The sequence below is a fragment of the Epinephelus fuscoguttatus genome, linkage group LG23 (assembly GCF_011397635.1).
Source record: "Epinephelus fuscoguttatus linkage group LG23, E.fuscoguttatus.final_Chr_v1".
NCBI classification, from domain to species: domain Eukaryota; kingdom Metazoa; phylum Chordata; class Actinopteri; order Perciformes; family Serranidae; genus Epinephelus; species Epinephelus fuscoguttatus.
The window spans coordinates 26,594,157-26,619,378 of record NC_064774.1 but is presented as its reverse complement, the minus strand read 5'-3'; the positions used below and the strand labels follow the sequence as shown (position 1 = coordinate 26,619,378).

Genomic DNA, 25,222 nt, shown 5'->3' with positions numbered 1-25,222 from the left:
AAAGCTGATAAAAGGAGAGAAATATGCTTTAGCTGGAGCCCGTACGAGTGAGAAATTATCTAAAATGATATAAAAGAGCTTTATGCATGCTCGCATAAAGGAAAGAACATGCTTAATGTGTGGTACGCACTTTCCTCCCCTAAATCTCCCTGAAAAAAACATTTCCTTAAATGTCCTCCTCTGTCGTTTACTTCCAAGCTCCAAATATCATAAAAGGTGTGTGTGTGTGTGTATTAAATGGATGTTATCGTGTGTCGCGCTGTGTGTGTGTGTCTGTGTTTGAGAGAGTGCATGTTTGAGTGTGTGCAGTAAGTGAGGTTTGCTATAAGCACTTTGCTGTCCATGACAGTGAAGTGGTGTAATGTGTTGCAGTCCATCCAATATCCAATACCACCCTAATTCCACTATTGAGCTACATGGCTGCCAGCTAGAACCAACTAAAACTAGACACACTCACACCAAAGGCCACAGTTAGAGTCTTTCTTTTATTTTATTTTTTACATTAGTTTGGATCGAATGGTTGTATTCCACATGTTTCTGTTTAACTAAAGCAAACACATACATTTTAATTTACTAGTAAAGAGTATCATTGCCTTTAACCTGTACACTCAACCCTCTCAAAAAAATACATGTTTCTAATAAACTGCTGGGTAAAGGACTCACAGGAGACTACTTATTTAGGGGTTATCTCTTCCCATGGGGGCATTTTTTGGCGTCGCAGGATAGTAAAAACCCAGTCCACTCTCACTTGCACAAACAGACACAGCACAATAAACCAAATTTATGATGACAAATTTATACTGTAGTTCAATGTACAGCCACACACATATTTGTCTTATGCTTCATCCCGTTGCGCACACTTCACAGTTTGTAGAGGAGGAGCAGCATAAAATTGAGCCATAAAGTGAATATCTCTCTGATGTCATCATGCATGGTCATAAATATGGTTCAGTGTTGGGCGCATTCAGCATAAAAACCCATAAAGTGTTGTTTTGGTACGATGTCACAATGACTTCATGAGGTGCTGCCATCAGCAGGAGCTAATTATCTCAACCCTCATATCTTAATCAATCAGTGTTTTGTATCCTTCTAACCCATGTGAGATTCCGAATCACAGTGAGATCTGCCATGAGCTCACCTTCTCCTGTTAATAACCACAGGAGGAGTTGTATATTTGAATCAAACTGTTGATTCAGTACAAAGCACAGCAGGAAACCAATAATAGTTACAAACACTTTATACAGGTCCATCTTCTTCAAAGCTTTGCCTGCAGTGAGTGGCTGGAAACAACAACTGCAAATGAGAAACATTTTTTCTGATTACCCACTGTGGAGCAGGGAGACAGGACGCCCTATCTGATCATTTTCTGAAGTGCCCATGTAAATATTTTTGTGGGAATTGTGACTTGGATTGAAGAAAAAATATTGGCTCGTGTAATGTTTCAAAAAGCACATCATATTGTTCTCCGAAAAACAAACATTAAAGTCAAGTTTTTATAATATGATTTATGCAGTGATGGAGTGGAAAATGGGGAAGTCTGGGCATCATGAGACCAACAACAAGCTATGTAAACAAAATTCAATTTCTTCCTTTTCCCCCATAAAACAGCCTATCTTCATATAACTCGCATTTGTTTGATGATACTCACTATGATGTGGACGTCGACTTTAACTCATAAATATTTATGTCGGCCTCTGAAGGTGGGTAAACTCTATTCTGCAAATAAGAAGGTGTATACTGAGATTAGGTGGTTTCATTTTGATGTGTACAACATGTATCAAAAAGCTGAAATGGCTGCCACTGCTACAAAGGAGGAGAACACACGATCAATGTTTTAAAATGACGTGAAAGGAAGCATGCAGGCTACGAGCAGACCTTTTCTTTCTGTGTGGTCTCCTCTCACTGTGAATAGTGCCATTACTTGTAGTTTTAGACAGAGTGAAGCTCGGGGTGGCTCAAAAAAAACCCACATATTGTATGAGTGGTAAAAAGGCTGAGAGAGGGAGAGATAGATTTGCACACATCTCGCTTTGGCCTTTAAGAGGCGGAAGCTGTCTCTGGTTTGTCATTTAGTGATGAGCACGTGAACAGAATAGGGTCGTGACATTAACAGAATACATAGAGAGGCAGAGAAACAGAGGAGGAGAAGGGAGACGGTGGATGGGAAGGTGGAGAGAAGGAGGGATGGGCACAGAGGGAGGGAAAGAGCTGGAAAAGGGGAAGAGAGAGGAAGGGGAAATTTAGATGAGGAAAAGACAGAAAGATGAAAGAGGGAGAAAGGGAGGGAGGACAGAAGGATAGAGAGGAGGATAAATAGAAGGGAAAGGGCAGGACTGAGTCATCTTAAGAGGGAGGAAGAGGAGGACAAGAGGAAGAATGGGCGGTAAACAAAAGGACGGATGTTGTTGATAGGAGGATGTTGAATAGTGCTTGTGGTCATTATATTTCAACCCATGGATTCTGTCAGGGCAAGCCGCAATGTGTGTGTCTGTGTGTGTGTATACGGGAGAGAGTGTGTCAGAAATTGATCAACAGTATTATCAAGGGACGGATGTGAGTTCACACACTTATATTGAAACGCCAACACTTTGAATCTGTATGATACACACATTTGATGAGCTCACGTGCCATTCACACAATCTTGTGCTCTCGTCCTTTCAGCCACGCACTGTAACCCTCGCTCAATCATGCGCATCTCTCGCTCTCTCACACACACACACACACACACACACTATCAAATGAAAGAACACAGCGAGCGTCCCACAGCTGGGCACTGATGACAGAGAGAGAGAGAGAGAGAGAGAGAGAGAGAGAGAGAGAGGGCGTTGGACCTGCTGTGTGAACAGGCAGTATTTCCATACAAATCAATGGAGCGTCAGGCTAAGCTCAGGGACACATCGGGGGACAAGCCCAGTCACACACACGATGAAGCTGCACACACAAGCATCACATCATGACATGCGGGCACAGGAAACTGCAATCACCTGCCCTTTACACTACAGCGCATACACAAACTTACACTCATAGTCTGCTAGCACATCTAGAGGGTGGGTGAGCAGGCGAGGTTACTGTCACAGTAAAATCTGATTACTGGTTGAACACCACCACCCCATTCGCTTCCTTTCAGAGAGTTTTAGATTAAAGGATGGGTACCACTTTCATATTTGTTCTGTCAGTTTGAAGCAACAGCCAGCAGCCAGTCAACACCACTTAAATTAAGAATTCCAATATGTTTTTTCCATGGCCTAGCAAAGTTTAATCAGTATTTGTGAACATGAGCTACTCTCTCTCAAAGCCAGAAACCAGAGAAGTGAGTCTCAAACTTGTGATGTCACAGGGTATAAAGTCTGGATCTGCTCCATAGACAATGAGTGTGAGACTGATTTTGTGGAGCCACAGAATGTTTGTTTCTTTTTTATTGTAGTGTTCTCAGTTCTGAAACTGCAAATGTACCCACATAATCAGAAGATTCCCCTGGATGCTCTCCAAATTGAAACTCAAATTGGAGGAGATCCAAACAGAACAAAGACAAATTATTTTTCCCACAACTTTAGCGATTTGCCCGGTGTGGACACAATAGCTGTTACAAATTATCTTGTCCTCCACAGCTTCTAAGGTTACTAACGCTACATGGCGAGCTGCTGAAAGTGTACAAGACTTAAATGGACTGTAACTATTTTGTGGCCGGGTAAGTAATTGTGTTTAAGTATATCTGTCTCTCAGCTCTGTACATGGTTGCACTGCTGTCAGGTTAACGTTACTGGGTAACTAGTGAAACATAGTTAAAAATCTGAGTCGTGGCTAAAAAGTAGTGGGTGTCAGCCACTGATTTCCTGAATCGATTTGATTTTGATTCACAAGGTCCCGATTTTATTACATTTCCGGTTCGATTTGATGCGTTATCATTTGATCTGGCATATATCACTTACTGTACTGTTTTTGCTAAAATGTGAAAGAGATTCTCAGAGAACTTTTGCTGTAAGATGTGCAAGGAATTATTTCTAAAGAATAAATTTGGAACAGGAGTATAATTAAATATTTTATAACTAAATGTTGTGTTTAGAGCAGCAACTGTAATTTAAAACAGCAGTGTTACTATATAAACTCATTATCTCACTACAAACAAATCTAAAATGTCAATGAAATAAATCATATTCGTGACATCATAACACTGAGTCAAGTTTAGAAAGAATAAAGGTCATAAACATGAGTGCTTCTTACACTGCTGCTGATGGAGTCACTGCCTGCAGGTAAAGTTCCTGCTGGTGAATTATAAGATACGTGGCAAACTGAGCTAAACCATTGGACAGAAACAGCTACTGTTGTTTTTGCTTGATAGTAACTATTAGCTGAGCTAGTGCGCTGTACTTGTGTAAAACATAACGTTAGTACCGGTGGATGAGAAACTGCAGGTAGAGCAGATTTACATGTCACTTTTCTTAATGTTTATATGTTTGTGTTTGTTGAACTGGTGTATTGATTAAGCATTGGCTCTTTCCTTGTGAAGTTTCTACTGCATTTACAGTAATGAGCTTAGTTGTTGTCAACTCGTGTTATTTTCACTTCTCCGTCTCCACCGTGGCCTGTCAGCTCTGCTGTTGACTCTGTGTGTGCATCTGCGAGTGTGCATATGTGGAGGATCAGCTCTGATGCACAGACAGGAGAAGGAGAGGCTGCAGCATGATTATAAATTACACCAAAATGTTAAAAAGTAAACTAAAGATAAAAGAACCAGCAATGCCGGAGTACTACGTCAGTACTATGGTCTTTAACACTTGGCCCGTTAAAATGGCGACATTAAAAGGCTTAAAACTTAACACGTGTGGGATAAAGCATATGTGAAAAGATCAATCTTGGAATTTTATCAATCAAATTGAAATGTTCAAATGTAGATAGATTTGAGTAGGATATTTGATTGTTTTAACTCAGCACATTGTAATTGCATTCAACTTAAGGTATGTTAAACACGCTTTAAAATTCATGTTTGAAATTAGTTGACTCCGCTCCTTCAAACTGAAGACGATTTCTTTTTATCCACATCTGCTGCTATTTTTCAGTGAATCCTTTTTTTTTGAACAGCCCAAATCATAGGCATTCGTGCAGTGTTGGTAGTCTTTTTCTCCAGTTGCCTTACCTCTGTCCAAACAGCGCACCGGTTGATGACGTCATACGCAAAGAAGCTATTCATTGTCTGTGGAGCAGTTCCAGACTTATACTCGATGACATCACAAATTTAAGTTTTAGCACTCCACAGAATTGGTCATTTTTACTAATAGTTTAGGACAGTCTTAGACTATAGGAATAACGTATGAATTTTGAAGATGGCCGTAGTTCCCTTTAAGACCAGAGGTTACGAAATCTGCCACCAGGACCTCTAAAGTTTACTAATGTGTGCTGTGTTTCGATTTTTTAATTTGTCCATAAAATCAGAGTGTCAAAAAAGACAACTTGAGGTATTGGAGGTTATGTGCAAGACTATTTTTCTGTTTAACTTTGGACAGAGACAGGTGAGCCATTTCCCTGAACCACTGAAGTTTATTTCTCAAAATCTCAGACTATTACTTAAAGGACAACTTTAGTTGTCCCCGCTTGGTAATGTAAATGAGTATGTGTGTGTGAAGTGTGTGTTACGCTAGAAGAGTCAGAGGACGGAGTCTTTTACATGCTACCCCCTGGAGTGTTACCGGAGTTTTTGGAGCGCTCAGATAAACAGGCCTTTTTCCCGAACGCAAGAACAGGATGGAACACCCCGTACAGCTTTCATAGGCTGCCTTTTTTGGACGGCGAGATGCTGAAGTTGTGGCTAGTTGTGCTACAAATGGATGCTAACACTCCTGTCCAGACACTGTGCCTTGCAGACCATCGGGTCTGCAGTGCTCACTTCTCCCAAGATGACTACTGCCAGCCGAAGAAGAGAAGACATCCAATCCCGAAACACCTCTTCCTCAAGAAAACGGCTGTCCCATGAGTAGAGAGAGCTACAGACACAGTGGAGCAAAGCTCGTGACATCACACAGCCCAGAGGTAAGGGAAAGGCTAAGTTAGCATGCTGTTTACAGAGATAGCACTGGCGATCTGAACCGGTCAGTGGCGAATAAACACACACTTCACACACACATACTCATTTACAATACCGAGCGGGGATGCCCTCCGCCTTTCTGCTCCAACACTGACTGACAGCTGAATCCACTCATTCACCCTCACCACTGCCCCAGGGCCGCTACAATATGCTATTTACAGAGATAGCACTGGCGATTTGAACCGGTCAGTGGCGAAAAAAAGCACTTTTATACGGGACGCATTTGCCCCCGTTATCGTTTTAGCTCGTTTCGCGGCTCAATACTGAACCAATTTTAGAACGAGTGGTACCCATGAATCATATGCACACATACACATGGGGAAATAGAGCCCAGGTTGAAAAATACCGAAGTTGTCCTTTTAAGATAGATCTTAATCATACAGTGATAGTTTAGACAACAGTGAGCCAGATCATATTGCCCAACATCTTTACCAAACCTCACAAGACACTGTTGTGGCTGAATAGGAGCAAATGGTTCATTGAGATGTTCAGCCATCACATTTGGAAGTAATGTTTGGGTGTCCACGTACATTTGGCTATAAAGAGTATTTTTCGTTCTCTTAGTCTCCAGAAAGTATGTAATATATACTAAACACGATTTTTTGGCTTTGGCTTTGACTTATGAGACCTGCCATGAAAGCGTGTCTGAGTATGCAATAAATATACTTTATGTTTCAAGTATTGCTGTATCTGCCTCATCTCTCCGTCTGATACTCACTTGGGTTGAACAAGCACATCGGCTTGCTGAGAACCAATTCAGGCCTTTGATGAAAACCGAGATACGGTTCACAGTTTAATTAGTTTCCACATGTGTGGATATGTCTTCTTCTTTTACTTTTTCTTCTTCTTCTTCACCATCTTCTTTGCTTGCAATAGAGGTTAGTGTCACATCATCTTCAAGCAACAAATAGTCTGGGAGCAAAAAACTGGATACTTTTATCTTTTGGGGCCTGAAGACTGTCAAATCTAAAATGAGTTTCAGCCCAAATACAGTCTAATGGAAATGGAAATGCCAAAAAATACTCATCAGTCTTTTTAAAAATCCAAATTGTTCAAACCCTACTGCACACCAATTTTATCTGCCATCATGTTTCTTTGTGATGGGGAACAGGAATTAACTATCGCATTAGAGTAAGCATATTAAAAGGATAAGAGCATCACTACAAGCCCGACAAAATTGTCCACTGATGAGGAGAGAAAAGGACAAAGGGAGCAGAGAGGATGGAAAAAGGTTAACGCTGTAAAAATGAAGAAGAAGGGGGGGAGCAAGAGGAGAAAAGGAGGAGGTAGGAGACTGAAGAACATTGAATTACCCTGAGTGCCAGGATGAACAAAGACGAGGAGGAGAGAGCCGGAGCGAGGGCCATTCATGGTCCGCTGTTTGGTGAAATAAAACACAGGGATGGAGAAAGAGTGAGATGAAGAATTAGGAGGGGTGATCAAACAAGCGGGCAGAGAGGGAAATGAGAAAGAAAGCAGAGACAATTCATTATTAAACTGGGCAGCCTGGACAGCCAGAGACTAGATGGATGAAGGGAAAAGAAAAATAGAGTTGAGGACAGAGAGAGAGCGGGAGAGAGAGAGAGACATAGGAAATGAAAACAAACAAGCCATCATCCATCCCATCCCTCCATTGTTGCTCAGTTCCACTTAAAGGTCGCCTTGCTTTTCTCCTACCAGTGTCGACAGGAGGGAGGGAAGGACAACGATGGAGCGGAGAAAGGAGGGGGGGAATGGTGAAGATTTATTTATCGAGGGGAGGAGGAGTGGCAGTGGCGGCGGCGCTTCAGAATTCTTGATCATCGCCACGGCGACCAGTCACCTGGCAACGGGGTACACAATGGCTGCGGTAGCCTTGGCAACAGCGTGGTCTCCGTCGGTGGAGGATGATGAGGCGGGCAGGCGGCGAGACAGGTAGACAGATGGAGTGATAGGGAGAGAAGTGTGAGATGGAGGGCAGGAGGGTGCGATGGAGCAACGGAGGGAGGAACAGGAGGTGGAGGAGGAGGACCAGGTGTAAACGGAGAGCCGGTATATCACACCTCAACAGGTGCAGAGGATCGGCCAAATGTGTGTAAAGACATAATGAGAAATGTAATGAGCTACTGACCAGGAGAATGGCCCACCATATGCGACCCTGCATGAAGGGAGGATGTGTTTGCGTATCTTATGTGTGTGTTTGTCTTTCTGTGTTTGTGTGGGCGTGTTTCAATGAAAGGCAAGTGATGGCTTGCTTGTTTCCTAGCTTGCAAGTTACTTTTTTTTCACAGCAATTCCCCTTTTCATGTTATATGTGTCGCATCTGCATCAGCCACTACCTGGACTACAGATAAGAGCCCCAGACGCTCCCGCACAAATGATTCAAGTGTGCCGTAGGAAGAATGAGTATAACTTGATGAGTCACATGTCAGTCCATAAAAACACTGACTAACACATCAGGCCAGACTTCATTTCTCCCTGGCAGAACTTTACGGTGATTCATATGTACATCGGATGAAAGCTTATATTGCATATTCATGTAAAACGCCTACACTTGTGCACGCGCATGCACGCCATGACGCAACACCAATGCAGACCGTCATGAATAAACACACACATGCACACACATTAAAACGTACATCACACAAACTAAATTGATTAAAAACATAGTGGAGCAATACATCATTGGCCCACGCACACTCTAAATTAGTCAGTTTTTAATTTGACATTCTGCATAGATATGATTTAATAGTTAACATTTCAGATAAGACTTATTGAGGCCTTGGGGCCCAACATTGCAGAAATTTAGTTATTTTGTGTGTGTGCGTGCGTTTGGAAGGGCAACTGAGATTGAGTTTGTGTTTGTATCAGTGTGTGTGTGTACTGTAGTACAGCCTATAAGCCCATTAGCCCCAGGTTAAGTGATTTACAGCTTCAGCTTTAAGCCCCTCCTGCAATCTCATCCCCAACGCCCCTGTCTATCTGCTCGCTCTATCTGCCTACCTTATCTGGGAGATTACACACACACAATCGCACACATACACACACATTCACACACATATACACACACCTGTCAGTCTACTTGTGTAGACACACTGCCAGACACAACTCGGAACAGATACAAGCTTGTCGTGTACAGAAAACAAATATAAGACAAGAAATCTACTAATCGCACACATGTGCGCACACCTTCGCACGCACCTCCTCATTAGAAGGTGTTGTGCTCCTGAAGCCAAACACAAAGGAGGTGTTTCATCTGCTCTGTATGTTTGTTCTCATTGTGGATTCTCTTTGATACGGGCGTCCTCATCAATGCATCTAATAGCTCTATACACTCCATCTCTCTGTAATGGTGAATGCACGTGTTTCCAAGTGTGTATGTGTGTGAGAGAGAAATGGAAATATGTACAAGAGAGAAAAAAGTGTGTATGTGTGTGCGCGATCAACGTAATAAACTTCACGGCTGCTCTCTCACACAGCCACTTTTACGGGAGCGGCGAGCAGCCTCCAACCTCAGAGACAAAAGGAAATGTAGAAAGCAGCTCTAAGGACAGATAAAAGCAAGAGAGGGAAGTGCTAAATGATTGCTAGAGCTCCTGCATCACCCCCGCTCCCTCCCCTCCAAACCTTACCTCCTCCTCTTCTCTTCCTCCTCCTCCACCTCCTCTCCCCCTGTCTGTCGGCCCCCGTTTTTTATTCTCTATTTCAAAGGGACAAAGAGAGAAAAAAGGAGAAACCAACAGCGGCAAAGCAGCAACTCCACTTACAAACACGCAGACATTATAATGGGGCGGCTGCGGCGTTGCCACGACAACACACAGGGAGGTGGGGTGGGGGGATATGGCGACACCGAGGCAGAGATGGGAGAAAGGAGGAGGTAGAGTAGGTGGCAATAAAGAAAGAGAGAGATGGAGGTTGTTATCTTGGGTGTATTTACCTGTAGCTCTTGTGGCTGTTTGGCAGAAATGTCTTTTCGTCTCGCCACTGATCTGCCGTGTCAGTCAGCGAGTCGATGTGTTTATCATGCTGCATTTTATCGTATGGGAAAGACGGCAGATAGAGTACAAGCTCCCTGCTTGGAAGTACAGCTCCCATCTGCATTCAGGAGGTATAAACACCACCTGATCTTTGCTTTTATTATATTTGCAGTGATATTTTTTGTGTAAACAACAGAAATAATTGTTATCATGGAGATTACTTTGTCAGAGCTTCTTGTCACAGTTTAGTTGTTGACACAGCAACGTGTAGCAGCAAATATTTCAATGTGGAATAAATATAGATCTGACAGGCTGCACTGGTGTTGAATGGGATAATTGAGATCTTTCTGTATCTGAATTGTTTTGTGGAATCTTGGCTTGAATAACTCACTGATGTCAGTTTGCAACATTTTAAAGCTTGAATTATTATTAGCAATCGCCATGCCACAATGATTCTGAAATTATGGTATTTGTGACTTTCAGGTATATGCTTCAACATACATGTCTTTTCAGTTTAAAGAAAGTAATCAAGGACAGCAGATGTATCCAGACAATCCTCTCAGTTTTTGCTTTAAAGTGTAGTGTCTTTCCCAGCCTGGTTTCCTAGAAATTACGTTCATATTGGATGATTCTGCAGTCCATGATTTACATTCAGTGTCATCTTTTATTGCCAATACAGAAAGTCCTGTGTCTTCTATGTTGAAATGTAAGACAAAACAATGAATGTGTTCTGTTTGGTGATAGGTTCGCTTAGACGGTATGTGTTTCTTAGGTATATAGCGGTATTTGTGTGCAAAAAAGAAAAAAAGAAAAAATGAGTGATGCAGTCGCTGCACCGGACCATTGTAGTGAAGAGGGAGCTGAGCCAGAAGCTTTAGATTTACTAGTCCATCTACTGCCCAACCCTTACCTATGGTCATGAGCTCTGGGTAGTGACCGATAGGATGAGATTGTGGATACAAGCGACCAAAATGAGTTTCGTCCGTGGGGTGGCTGGGCTCAGCCTTAGAGATAGGGTAAGAGCTTGGACATCCAGAGGGAGCTCGGAGTAGAGCCACTGCTCCTTCGTGTCGAAAGGGGTCAGTTGTTCCAGGCACGTCCCGCTGGTAGGAGGCCCCAGAGCAGACCCAGAACATGCTGGGGGGGATTACACATCTCATCTGGCCTGGGACCGCCTTGGGGTCTCCCCAGGAGGAGGACATCTGGGGTGCCTTGCTTGGCCTCCTGCCCCTGCAACCTGTCTGTGGAAAAGTGGATGAAAATGGATGGATGGATGGATGTGATGAGCGATGTTCCACAAGTTCAAATGTCAAGAAAGGAAATGTTCCTCTACCTATATACCCTTTTAGACAGAAAATTACAACTGTACAACTTCTAAATTCCAGTTTCGCTCTTTCACTGATCTAAGAGCTGAATTGTCATGTTAGATCATTGTAAAGCAAATTTAACTTAAACGTGACAGAAACATAGTAACAGTAAAACCCATCAGAATTGTCTTTGTTAGTCTTTCAGTTGTTCCAAAAGTCATCACCTCTGGTTTGGGTGACATAAACCCCTAAGTCACTGAAGTAGATGTGCTGGGTATGCAGTTTTTCCCTACTTTATGTCTGCCATTGCTAGCTGGGGTTTTACTAGTCCTGTAATTAGGAGTGCACAATATTGGATTTTTGCCAATATCCAATATGCTGATATGTAACGACTCATTTGACCAATAATCGATACTATTATCAATATATCCACTTTTTTCACCTCCTAATTTTAGTGATCATTAAGTCTCCTCTGTTGTGGAATTAACACAGGGTTTTCCCTGCATAGAAAATATTTTGGTGGCCGCCAAAGCAGTTTTAGCCCTCTGCCAATGGAAAATCCCCTCTGCCAAAGAGGGGTGTGGCAGTGGGGAAGGGAAGGAAAAAAAAATAAAAATTCAAATCTCAGTGCAACCACTCATAGTTCAATCACCATGATTCGGACCAATAATGAGAGCCTGGTGACGCGACGTTAGACCAATAATAATTGAGTTCTTTGATTCATCAAAGATCAAAGTAACGTCTTGAGCCCCACGCTTCGCGTCAGCTCAGAAGACAGGTGCTGCTGCATTCACTGCCAGCCTGGTGAGAAGCGAGATCATGTTTCGGTAAGATTCAAATCAAATTAATCTTATTTTGATTTCTATGTATGACTGGGTATAGCTAATGTGTATACAATATTCGAAAGCAGTGGCGATATGTCCGACTTTTCTTGCTGACCATCGTCAGCAGGAGTGATTAGCAAACACTACATCTAACTAGCTGGCTATGGTTAGCTAGCTAGGTAGCTTGCTAGCTTTAAGCTTTGTGTAATGTTAATGTTTGCAAATCACTCGTGCTGACGGTGATGAAGTAAGATAGCGTGATAAAAGTATTAGGGATGTCCCGATCCTGCTTTTTCACTTCCGATCCGATACCGATATTACAGCCTTGAGTTTTGGCCGATACCGATACCGATGCAAGCGCGTATTATACATATTCACTTATTTTGTTGTCAGTCATGTTAGAAAAGGTTTGATCAAGCAAAGAACAACTACTTAATCAGGTTAGTTAGAATGATCCACAATAGTTGGTATAAGAAAATGACCTGTTTATTGTTAACAGGGTTAAATAAACAAACTTTAAACGTGAACATTAACATTAAATAAAAAATATAGCTGGTTTGCTTTGGCTGCTTTGGCCCCTTAATGAATAGAAAATGAATCAACACAAGAAATCTTTAAAATGTCCAACAATGAAATTAAAATAGCAGCAAGACTCCACACACTTGTGCTTTGGCCCCCTAATAAATAAAAAAAAGATTAACACCACAAGACATTGTTGGCATTTAACAAACAATGCAGCCTTTCCTTGTCAGTTATTTTAGTAGTGTTTTTGTAGTGCATCCATGGCTCCAATTTCACAAATTGTGCCCAAAACAATGCCATCAGTGCTCTTTACTTAAACAGTAAGAGTGTAAACCAAATAAAAATATCACTCTCAAAAAACCAGAGCAGAAAACAAATAGTCAGTTAACTAAATTGACCGCTACTCTTCTTACCCTCTGTGTATCTCTGCATGCTGGCCTGGTGGATTGATAGTAAGAGCTGGAGCGGATCACTGGAATGGACTGCTTGAATCGCTGAGCGCTGGGCTGGCCAGAAAACCTGGCACGGACTCTGTGAAAAACTGGATCGGAGTTCAAGGATCGGCATTTTTTCATGCAGTCCGATCCGATGCCGATGCCCGTTTTTTGCTAATATCGGCGGCTGATACCGATCCGAATATCGGATTGGGACATCCCTAAAAACTATATGAAAATGTAGGTGAAATGAGAGAGGAGCAGGTGAGAGAAGAGTATGGGGCTAACAGGGCAGCTGATTCTCAAGGAGCAGGTGTGATCAAGGTTAGTAGTTTCTGGTTTAGGAAGAATGTACTGTATTATTTGGACCTCTCTCATCTAATAGAGAAGATATGGCATTGCTTAATACATTTGGATAATCTGTAAATGTATACCCCCAAAATTTTGTGGCACCGCAGACATCACCACCAAAGTCCCTTTCTGAGCCAGGGAAAATCCTGTCACATCATAGTAGGCTATGCCTACTCTTATCGTGATGGCCCACCAGCAGATGGAGACTTGAAATACTATACGTTCGATGTATGTAATATTCATTCTTTGTGCAAAATAAGAGAAAGCCTGGTGGCCAATTCCAATGGTTCATTTTAAAGCCGATATTGTCCAGTACCGATGACAACCAATGTTGGCCGATATTATCGTGCATCCCTACCAGTAATGTTATACCCACCACACACAGTCGCCATCTTTCTTAGCTTAGCTGCCTGTTCCACACCTAGAGGCTGACCCCTGGTAGGGCATGCTGTGCACTGCAACACCTCAATACAGCATCTCTGTATCAGTTTAAGAGAAAAAGGAGTGTCTGTATTATTGACAGTAATAGAAAATTGTACTGTTGGGATTTCTTAATACTCTGGTATACTGTAATATCATTGTACCATCCAGACCTATCAGTAATTCTAGCAGTAGTTCCAATAAGACAAGACTGAAGCATTAGCCTGTCTGTCAACTGTATGTAGTGTCTGTACGATTTTCCATGACGAACTGTCTGTCTTTCTCAATACTCAGCACTCATGCACATTTTACGTGAAAATGGATTCCCTCCGGATATTTTGGCTAAAGGCGAATGCCAAGAGCTTGGCACATGTTGCAACCTGTTGCCTTTTCTATTCAATGCTACGGCTGTGGTACTTTAGTTGCTGATGATGTCAATCAATACTGTAATGCAGAGTCTGTTGTAGGTGGAGAGTGTGAGTCAATGGTGTCTCTCATTCTTCGCCTTGATGCACATCAGCAGACAGGCAGGTTAAGAGCTGGAAAGACTCCAGAACGACAGAAGAAGAATGTAATCCATGTAGATCATGCCTCCTCCTTTGTGTTAGATTTCAAGTGTTGGCATACTCTAACTCAACTAAGATGTTATCAGATATACTGCAACTCAATTTGTCTCCTCCTCAAACAACGTACAGGAATCATCATGATATGACATTGTCAGAAATGCACATAAATCACAATATGGATCATATTTTTAAAGCAGTAAAAAACAGTAACCTGTAGTCTACTGCTCTGCATTACATGAGACCAAACTCATGTCTAATTTTGTTAGTTTTTAATTACAGCTTGCTTAGAATCATTAATTTGATCAACAGATGCTTGCAGAACAATAACATGGTAAGATAATTCTGTTTAATTATATTCTGATAAATTTTGATATTAAATTATTATAGCCCACCCTACTTGTAATATCATCCTGAAAAATGGGTAAAATTTATTCTGCAGATATAAAAGCAGTAAACTGAGCTTTGGTACGTCTGGCCTTTCTAAGCACTGACCCCATGGGCCACCAAACCTCCAAATTTGGTGGACAATGTACATTTTTGTGGCTCAAACGTAAACTGAACTGATACCCTACAGAAAAGGCAATTTAATGCAACCTAACACAGCTTTCTTGAACTGTGACACATAAAGAAAAAGACCTAAACAGCTTGGTTAGCTCTGTTAGCTCCAACAAACCGCAGAACTCTGCTGCCCACAGGCTGCTTACAGCTAACTAGCTCTCCTCCCAGTAAAAACAGCATACAAATACACACCATGTTGTCACTCAAATAAGTTTGTCATTTGCTGAGTGATAGGCTATACATAGGTACATACAATAATTCCTTTCATCTTGGAGCCATCCCAGGGAAGATATATGTTCATCCCACACACATTTTCTGTCATTACCAGAACAGCAGCATGCAGTTAGTCTTGAGCCTTGGCTAGCTGGCAACGAGTACCATTCATTTTTTTTGTAGAATATTGAACTAAGAGGTACAAATTAATCAAAATGTTTGTGTTTAACATTGCATTGGGAAAGCTCACAGGATGAGGTTTTTTAAGATTTATTTAACCATTATTAGACAGGTCATCTCATTGACAGACACAGGCTCATTCGCAGGAGAGACCTGATAACACTTGGGGACCGAAGCGAGCCACCAACAGGTGATATTTTGTGGCCACAGAGTAACTTTTTGTGACCATGGGCCATTGGGCCATGCTTAATGTCAAGCCCCGGGTCACAGAAGCTGACACAAAGCACAGCCTTGATTCAAGTCTGCACTTTAGCAATCCTAGTAGCTAATTCTCCAATAAGAAGTCTGGGCAAACCATATAGCTTCAGCGTGTAGCTGTATAAAGCTGAGCCTCTGACATAGAAAACAAGTCACAGCAGCTCACAGCTGTATAAAAAAGGATTTAGGTTCTTGCCGGCTTTAAGAATAGATGTCTTCCAGAGAGCATCTGCAGAGGTGGACAGGCCGTGCTGTGTTGCCTGTTGACAGTCTGTGCATGGATCAAATACCCTGGGCTGTGTTGATGGAGACAAACACGAGATATGAACACGATGTCTGAATGTCAAGTTGAGGCTGTGAGAGGGTCAGAGAAGTCAATGATGGAGCAACTGGAGTCAATGAAGGAAGGAGGAACAGGGGGAAGACAGGATAGAGTTTGTGCAGTAGGAGAATCAAAAAGAGACGAATATAGAGAAGTGGATGGATGGAGAGAGAGAGTACAGAGAGGCATAAACATACAGCATACACTCTATGCAGGATTGGAGAATTGATTCGTATGGGGAGTTAGAGAGTGAGACGGAGTGGAGTGCAGGAGGAGGCAGATGGAGCTGGTTAAATCCTTGTCCTGAGTATTGTACCAATTGTGGCAGAGAGGCAGACACAATAGCTGAGCGGTCTCCTGTCGCTTCCATAAACAAGATAAATTGATGGGGCTCCCCCGCCCACTAACATCCACAGTTTGTTTTTATTGCCTTCCAAGAGAACGGAATGGAAACCTACTCTGGTAAAACAAAAAGAAACCCTCCGCTAAATATTCCTTTTCCACTCTCTAAGGCTTTCTCAATAGCATCATGGATGAGTGGCAGCATTTGATGCCATTGTCTCATATGAGTAGCTTTGGCTCGTATTAGGAAGAGGCTCTCGCAGTCTGGCTCCCATGTTGCTGAGAACAAACTAAAAGGGATGTAATTCAATCAGTTAGGTTTAAAAAGCCGCCTCTTTACAATATCATTTGATTACATTTTTTTGACTTTAGATAGACAAAACATGATGGACCATAACCCGTATTGATTTTGACTACATTTCCTCATCTTTGACAATCCCAGGGATGTTTTCTGCGAATAATACTTTATTATGATAGACAGAAATGTATTACACAGACGTAGCAAGCTTGGAAGAACACAAAACAAAATATTCAAAATGGGATTTGTCAGCCAGTAAGCAGAGAGATTACAGAATCCCAGTGCTCACAGAATGGATTGTAGAGGGAAAGAGACAGGAAGAAAAAATACATCAATAAAAAACCAGGACTTCGTTGAACTTCTCTATCTAAGACACTCATTTCAGCATATGCTAATTTGATCCAAGTAAAAGTCTGAGTAGAACGGAGAACCTGAAAATAAAGTAAAACAATCTCATCCAAACATTAGATGACCTTTAGAGACTGACATTTTTGCGGTGAGAGATCAAAAAAGAAAAACATGTTTATTAAAGTTGCTCTCTGTCTGCCGTGGTATTTATTCTGTGCTTGTCTACTTGTTGATGCAGTGTTGTTAGCGGTGATCTATGCTGCCTTCAGCGGAGTCTGTGATTTACTATGAGCTCTGACTCTGACACGGGCCAGGGAGGGGAGGGGAGGAGGTCATGTTTAATGGCTGTCTGACCACCATCCATCTTCCCACCCAATCAATGACGGCATTCAAGCAGATTTTATCCAATCAAAGCAGCCCTATGCGTCATGTTGGGATGTGACTGGTGCAGAAAGCCTGGGTTGAAGAGACAAAACTCTTGACAAGCAGATTTTAAGAAAGTGTCGAGCCCATCTGGACAACACATAAAGTGTAAAAAAAACCTTGCAACATAACTCTGAAACAATTCCAGCACAATTATAAGATGGACTTGGGTACAGCAATCATAAACTGAGCACTAGCAAGCACAAAATGTTTCCAAGCACAGTTTACAGGCACCTACATGCCTGCACAGCACCAGTTCATATTCCTGTTTATATTGCATCATGTTCTGCAATAAAGTCCTTTCCAGACATGTTATAATCTACATAACTTTGCTGACTCGGTCTGTCTGGTAAAGTGATGACTTTTTGTCATTCAGACATAAGTGTTTCAACGCTTTCTTTCCTGTATTTAATTAGGGTGGGGAGAAAAGCAATATAGCATAGTATCACCATACTTTGTGTGGCAATATTATATCAATACGCTAAATTACTAATATTGCAAATACAAATTACATTTTTGGTAGCTTCCTGGAATAAGGTGCTTTTTCAGTCTATTAGATACATTTTGCTGCAATAAAAATAATTGAAGTGAGATGAACAGACTTTATCTCATTAGATAGGACAGATTTTTGACAAAGTTTACCTTTGGGGACATAATTTGCTGTTGAAAAAAGATAATAATTCACTATATTGCAATATATGTTATCACAATATTCAGCATTTTGTAAAACATTTAAAATCGCAATAATATTGTATCATGACGTAAGTATCTTGGGGCCTCTAGTAATTCCCACCCCTAGTATTTAACCCTGAGCTGCTGCAGCCTTTCAGTTAATCCGAGAACGTTCAATTCAGATTTGTACATGTTAATAGTGTTACAGAGATATTAGTAGGTCCAATGTAATGAGATTGCCAGCATGACTTTTATTAGCTGTCAAATTTTTATATAATATTTTCATAATGAGTAATTGATTTAGTCAATTTTTAACGGCTATGCCAGACAGTTCCTTGTTCCAGCTTCTAATATGTGAGGATTTGTTGCTTTCCCTTTGTCATAGGTGAAATGAATATCTTTAGACTGTTGATTGGACAATAAAATGCCATTTAAAGACATCACCTTGGGTCATGGGAAATTATCATGAGAATTTTCACTATTTTGTCACATTTCACAGACAAAACTATTAATCAGTTATTTGAGAAAATAATATTTTGTCTAATCAATAACAAAAATAAATGTTGGTTGCAGCCCTACTAAGATGCACCCCAGTGATTTTGCTTACTGTAAAGTCTTAATGTAACTTTGGGCTGGTGTGAAATTTTTCAGACTGGTTCTATATTTAGCTGAACACTGGACCAGACCAGTATACAGAATTTTACCAGGTGTTGTGCTTAACTCAGCAGCTGCTTTCACAGTGGAACCTAATGACACCATGTCCACGTCCACATCCACATCCGTCTACTGTGTTGCATCACGTAACATCGGTGCTCTCTGTCCACACTGCCGCTCGTCCCCACTTCCACCTCTACTGAAATATGATCTACCTCATGTTGCCGACACTGGCCTGGGCTCGGCAGTAAATTGTGTATGGCCTGTCAGCCACTAATGTTAGTGGCTCTGTTAGTCTGTTTGTGAACATTGTAATACGTTAATCACAGTCATATTGCTTATTACGGATACAAAACAAGTTGGATTTAGCACCGTGAGGCCATTGGCCAGTGCTTTTGATAGGTTTTTTAATGTAGTGAGTCCCCAGGACCCACAGCTGGTCATTTGAGTGGGTCCCAGGTAAGTTCAGTGGGTCCCCAATAAAATTTGTTTTTGAAAAAGTGTAGTGTGAAACTTGTGTTTGATGTTTTGTGGTTATAATTATGGATATACTGTATTTATGTATGTTGGAAATGTATCTGCAAATTAAACATGAAATCTCAATCAATCAAGCAATCATTCATTTATAAAGGACCGCAGCTAAAGTCGGCAGAATTTGTTTTCAGTACAGCATGGTGGGAAGCTCAATACAAATCAGTGTCTTTACAATTTACTAATACAATTTACAAAACCACAGACTGTATGTGTGTATGTGTATGTGTGGACAGACATAGTGCTGTCTATATTGTTTGTTTGTGTTTGTTAGTAACCTGTTGTCTGTTTTTATCATTGGACCTGGAGTCTGTAAATAAAGATATACATACATATATGTATCTTTATATACAGCCTATATACAAATATTAAAAAAAAAACAAAAAACAAATGTTACATCTGGAGTTGAGTATAGAGAGCAACGGAGTCATTTAACAAGTATCAAGTAGGCCTAAATCAAATGTGCTGTGATTGTGATATTATGTGGTCATCTATAAAATGCAAATGAGATACTGTATACATTTAATAGTTCAACATTTTGAGAAATAAATTGGCTTTCTTTCTGAGAAGAGTTTTTATGTTTTCCATTCGCTTATTGAGACTATAAACAATGTGATCTTGTTGTCTTGCACAATGTATATGATATTTACAGTTGGAAAATGGCGGTGCTGGTGATAATCTTTTTTCAGAACATGACATGCCTACTGGACAGTAAGACTTCATCAGGTCATCATCGACATGAGTGAATGGCCCTGTGACGAATAAGGTTTTCAAGTTGACAAAAAATTAAAACGAATCATCAAGTGTTTTTTCCTCTGCGAGGATGTTATTTACTTACTACTAAAATCTTATTTTTAAACAATGTATTTTGAGTGTTTAAACTAAAATATCATTGGGGATAATGTCAGTAAGGCAGTTAGCATTATTTAGCGCTCAGACAATAAAACTTGCATCTTATCTCATTTTAATGAGTTTGCTTTAGATGTGACCCTAATTGTTCAAGTTCTTTACCCATATTGTAATGTAGCAAGGTGGTTTAAGCTTTAATATGTCTAAAAATTCATCTCTTACAGTACTTTGCATCATGCTGTTAATGTTTTCTCAACACCATAAAATGAAATTATGCATTTTAATGGGAACAAAAATCTGCGTTATCCTGCCTGACTGAAACTGTTACTCGGTATGACTCCTCATGAGTTTCCACATGAATTGTCAGTTTGATACAACTTAAACACAACTGATGTTCATAAATAATCCATGTTTATGTTATGCAAAGGGAATCCCACTGAAAACTGTTTTCTCAGGGAAATTAATTAGACTACACTGTGAAGAAATCACACTCCTAAAAAATCATTCAGTGTTGTTGCTTTCCCAGATTTGACAAGTAAGAAAACATTTTAACATTTCCATATCTGTGAAATCATTTGTAATATTTTTTAAAAGTTCTCTATACAATATTCAGAGCATTAATATAGCAGCAAACCACTGTTAGCAGAGAATGAAGTGCTTCCTCTGTGTGTGTTGTGATCCGAGCTTCTCTGTGGTTTGCTGTAATAGCTGGTCCAGTCATACGTGCGTGTTAGTGCATATGAGCCAATGATGTGACATTTCGGACGTTAGCAGCAGTTATACAGTAATGCCTGTGGCAGAGATTATTATTAATTTTTTTTAACACTGTAGCTTTTTGCATTTCACAGTGAGGTGCGGACCGTTATCCGGTATGACATTTTGTGACTATAATGTCTAATAATTCATAAACTTTGTAATACTCTAAATACATTTCTATATCACTTGAGAAACAGACGTTCACAGATTCAATAAATGTGTTTTTTTTTTTTTTTTTTTTAAATTAACATTTTCTTTATTTTTACTTCACAAGTGGCTTTGGACATCAAAATTGCATGTCACGTTATTGACCCAAATACAGCCTTGATCAGCGGCACAATCACATTATCACACTGTAGTATTATTAGGGGACAAAAAGACATGTCACATCCCTCACAGTAAAGAACCATCAACATGAGTGAATGCAGCATCTGCTGTCACAGCTCATGAACTGGACTACATTTTATGAATCTAATAATATATGTTTACTGGTGGTTTTCGGGAACTCTGTGCTGTGTTGCTGCCTCAGTGCGCAGGGCAGAGAGATGGGGATGACAATGAGAAACCAGGTGTCACATATGTGCAAAAAACTGAAACAAAAACACAAACACATCACAGACAGTATGATAATTACATCCAAAATACAAGTTTCATCCTTAGTGGTTTCTGTGATGTGAGAAATACTCTCTCAATAAGTAAAGTTAACAATAATAAGTAACAATAAGCAAAGTTATGCAATGCTTATGCTTCACCATAGTTTAATTGCTCACAATTTAGCCTTTGGGGTACAAAATATTGCTTCCCAGGGACGGATCGATAGTGAGTTTACGGTGTCCTTTCAGATTTTAATGCATAGGGGACACATAACACATACTTAGCAATATCACTGTGTCAGCACAGGTTCCTCATGTAGGCTACTTTTTAATTTGCTAGAACTTAGACCGGACCAGACCGGCAAAACCTGAAGCCAGCTCTGCCGCAACCCAACTTTATCATAATGTTGTCAAAAATCAATCCCCACGAAAGCAATATATAACATGGATAAAGATATGGAGTGTCTTTCTTTTTGACAGCCTACACTCAAATTTCCAGTGTCAAAGTTTGCTTTAAGGGGAGAATTATAAAAGCAGACCTGCTCACAACTGCATTAGTAGAGAGGTGGGAAATCAATCTTCGAACTTACAGTGTGCATTGGAAAATGGTCAGCACTGATGTGAAGTATATGTGATTTGTAGTTAATGGACTAAAATGTGCAAAACTGCCAGTATGGTCTTTTAAGCTAATAACCCCGCTGAGAGGCGTCCTTGTCAATCTCAAGCCCATAATCCATCTGTGTGCTAGGAATGGCTCCTATATTATTCATGGAAAAGTTTCCCTGTTCCTTTAAGGTAATTTATTTTCACTGTCAGTCCCTGCTTGGGTTTGTTTTAGTGGCCTCTGTGGAAGGCATTTCTGTGGGAAGAGACATTGTTTTTGGATGTCTATATTGTGTTTTAGATACAGTTTAAAAATGTGTGCTTTTTTAAGTGTGAGACCACTGAGCAAAGATATTAAGTCGGATCCTAACGAAAAACATGGCACATGACAAATGTAAGAAAAATACATTTCCATCCAGCATCTAGGGACACGATTTATAAAACCTAAAACTAATATTATGAGACCATGTAGATTGGCTATTTGTCAAAATAACTGGCAATAAACAAGGAACATTTTTAATGGCACTTTCTCCATCATCTGTTATGCACTCCACAATGACTTATAACATTTGCCAAGTCACACCCAGGCTTGTTGCCCAGTGCCCTTGCTTCAGAAAGTAATCCTTCCCTTCAAAGTCAAGCATTTACCAGAGAAGCACATGGTCAGAATTGTAAATAAATCATCAAGTTGGGCCCAGACATCCCACCAGGAGGAAGCCACACACTTCTAGTGGTAAATGATTGGTGTGCGTCTAAGCCAGGCTCCTATAGAGGAGGTAAGCAGGCTTCTGATGAATGAGAGTCTGGGGTTTAATGAAGTGTGTTTATTACCGGGTGATCAGTGGTTAACGGACAGACCTTACTGGGCAATATAGTAAGAGCACATTACCACAGATAGACGAACAAGGAGGAGGGAGACAAATGTAAGGAATTGGGCAGAACAAAAGAAAGGTATCATGACAGAGGAGAGGAATAAAAAAGGAAAATAATGCAGAAATAAGATTGTTCTATCGAGCCCATGTACAAACACACACACTCACTGGCTTACAGACAAAGGACAAATGAGAATATAGGCAGTGTCCATAGTAAATGTTTGAATTACAGCGTTAACATTGAAGGTCTCCATACCACTGCAACAGTATGCTGTATCACAACATTCAGAACACAGTATCTCTTGGCATTACACCTTGCCAGACATTACACACATACAAATAGACACATAAACACACTGTCAGCTCGTCACTTTCAGTTTTCATTGTTAGTTTATGTACCAGCAGTTGTGGGAGTTCCTCTCAAGGTCATCTTAATAGACTTTCTCACACATACTCGCTCACACAACCATATACTACCCCCAGTGCTATAAATCACATTCACACACTCACGCACATCCATCACCGCGAGCGAGGCAGAATGACAAATAATACCTCCAACAATAGGTCTTATTCATCAATACGGCCATATGTTTTTCAGCAGTGAAAAATGCCGAAATAATGGACCAAATCGTATTCAAAACAAAGTACGCCTGACAAATGTTTAAAAACTTCATCACGGGCCAAATTGAAGCTGACTATTTCTGGCAGTGGGAAGCCATAAACTTTGTGTTTCATATGGTTATGATCTGCATGTATACTCAAATGAAATAAATCTACATTTAGAGTTGCATCATGTTACGTAAGATGCAGAGAGCTGCTTTACGTCATTTAAATCAGTGCTTTTTTTTATAGGAAAGTGAAGGTTAAAGAGTATTTTATTTTAAGATTGGTCTTAGTCTCATAGTATAGTCTCATACCACACTTACCTACCTGTCAGAAATAACAACATTGTAGTCACCTAGATAATTGCTGAGATATGGGAAAGCAGTGACATAGCTAAAAGGATTTCTGACAGGCCAATGACATTGACATTGTTGACATTGTTTTTAGGGGTAGCCAGATGGGGCCATTGAAAGTCTTGTGGTGGCACACTGCAACTAAAAGCCAGAACTGAATTTCAGGAAGTCGGTCATGCTGTTTAAGTATAAAGTGTGATATACTTTGGTTTTTTATTTACAGTCAATATTATCCGATGTGGGCGGCACAGTGGTGTAGTTAGTACTGTGTGGGTTTTCTCTGGGTACTCCGGCTTCCCCCCACAATCCAAAGACATGCAGGTTGGGGATAGGTTAATTGGTGACTCTAAATTGGCCGTAGGTGTGAGTGTGAGTGGTTGTCTGTCTCTATGTGTCAGCATTGTGTTAGTCTGGCAACCTGTCCAGGATGTACCCCGCCTCTCACCCAATGTCAGCTGGAATAGGCTCTACTCCCCCCCATGACCCCCAAGAGGATAAGCGGTTATGGAAATGAATGGATGAATGAATTATCTGATCAGAGTAATAATGGTACAGTTAACATTTTTAGTTCCAATACAGTCCTTTTTAATGTGTTACACATCTATACATGTCAAGAAATGCATTATTCTTCAAATAGGCTGGTTGTCATTTTTCTTAAAAAGACAAATATGGAGTACATTGGCAGTAAGGAACAAAACATTTACTGGGAACAAGTCTCAAGTTTAGTGGAAATATCTTGAGGTTAGAGTTCAAAGTATCCCTTTGAAAATGGCCATGCCAGGTGTTCCCACACCAACATTTAGCCTAAATTTGCCCCTTTTCTGATGAGCTTTGTCAACATGGTTGGTACCAATGGATGCATTAGGTTGTCTAGTTTCACAAAATACCACTAACTTTGCACTTGCTTAAAAAAATTAATGTGACACAATCTCTTATAGACAGTGATATCGGCCTCCGGTTATTTTTTCCGGGGGGGGGGGGCTATTGTATCAGTGGTGCCATAGCCCCCCCTTTGGAGGGCCAGTGGACAGGGGAAGAAACATGAGCAGTCGACCAGTTAGACACTTCCAGGGTAGACAAACTTATTTGGAAGCAAAAAGAAAGATAAACAGTAAAACCACCGGCCACTTTGATGATAAAAACCTTATGAATAAGACCCAAGTCATAATAAACTGAAATTATCCATATGGATTTGGAGCACGCACAAGAATTAGCCATCTGGAAACAGTATGTCATGGGATTTCAAGCGATTAATAGTATCCCAAAAAAAAAACAAAACACAGATTCATTAAACCTACAAAGTAAACTCAACACAACACATCCAATACAGCTGGA

At 40.7% G+C, this 25,222-nt stretch overlaps 1 long non-coding RNA gene across 1 annotated transcript in view; it reads left to right on the top strand.

The window, feature by feature from the left end:
* The window catches only part of LOC125883889 (uncharacterized), a 74,049-nt gene that overhangs the window by 28,905 nt on the left and 19,922 nt on the right, over positions 1-25,222 (top strand). The window contains exon 2 of the long non-coding RNA XR_007448609.1: positions 3,609-3,688. This is a non-coding gene — a long non-coding RNA (uncharacterized LOC125883889). The remainder of the gene's footprint in view (positions 1-3,608; positions 3,689-25,222) is intronic.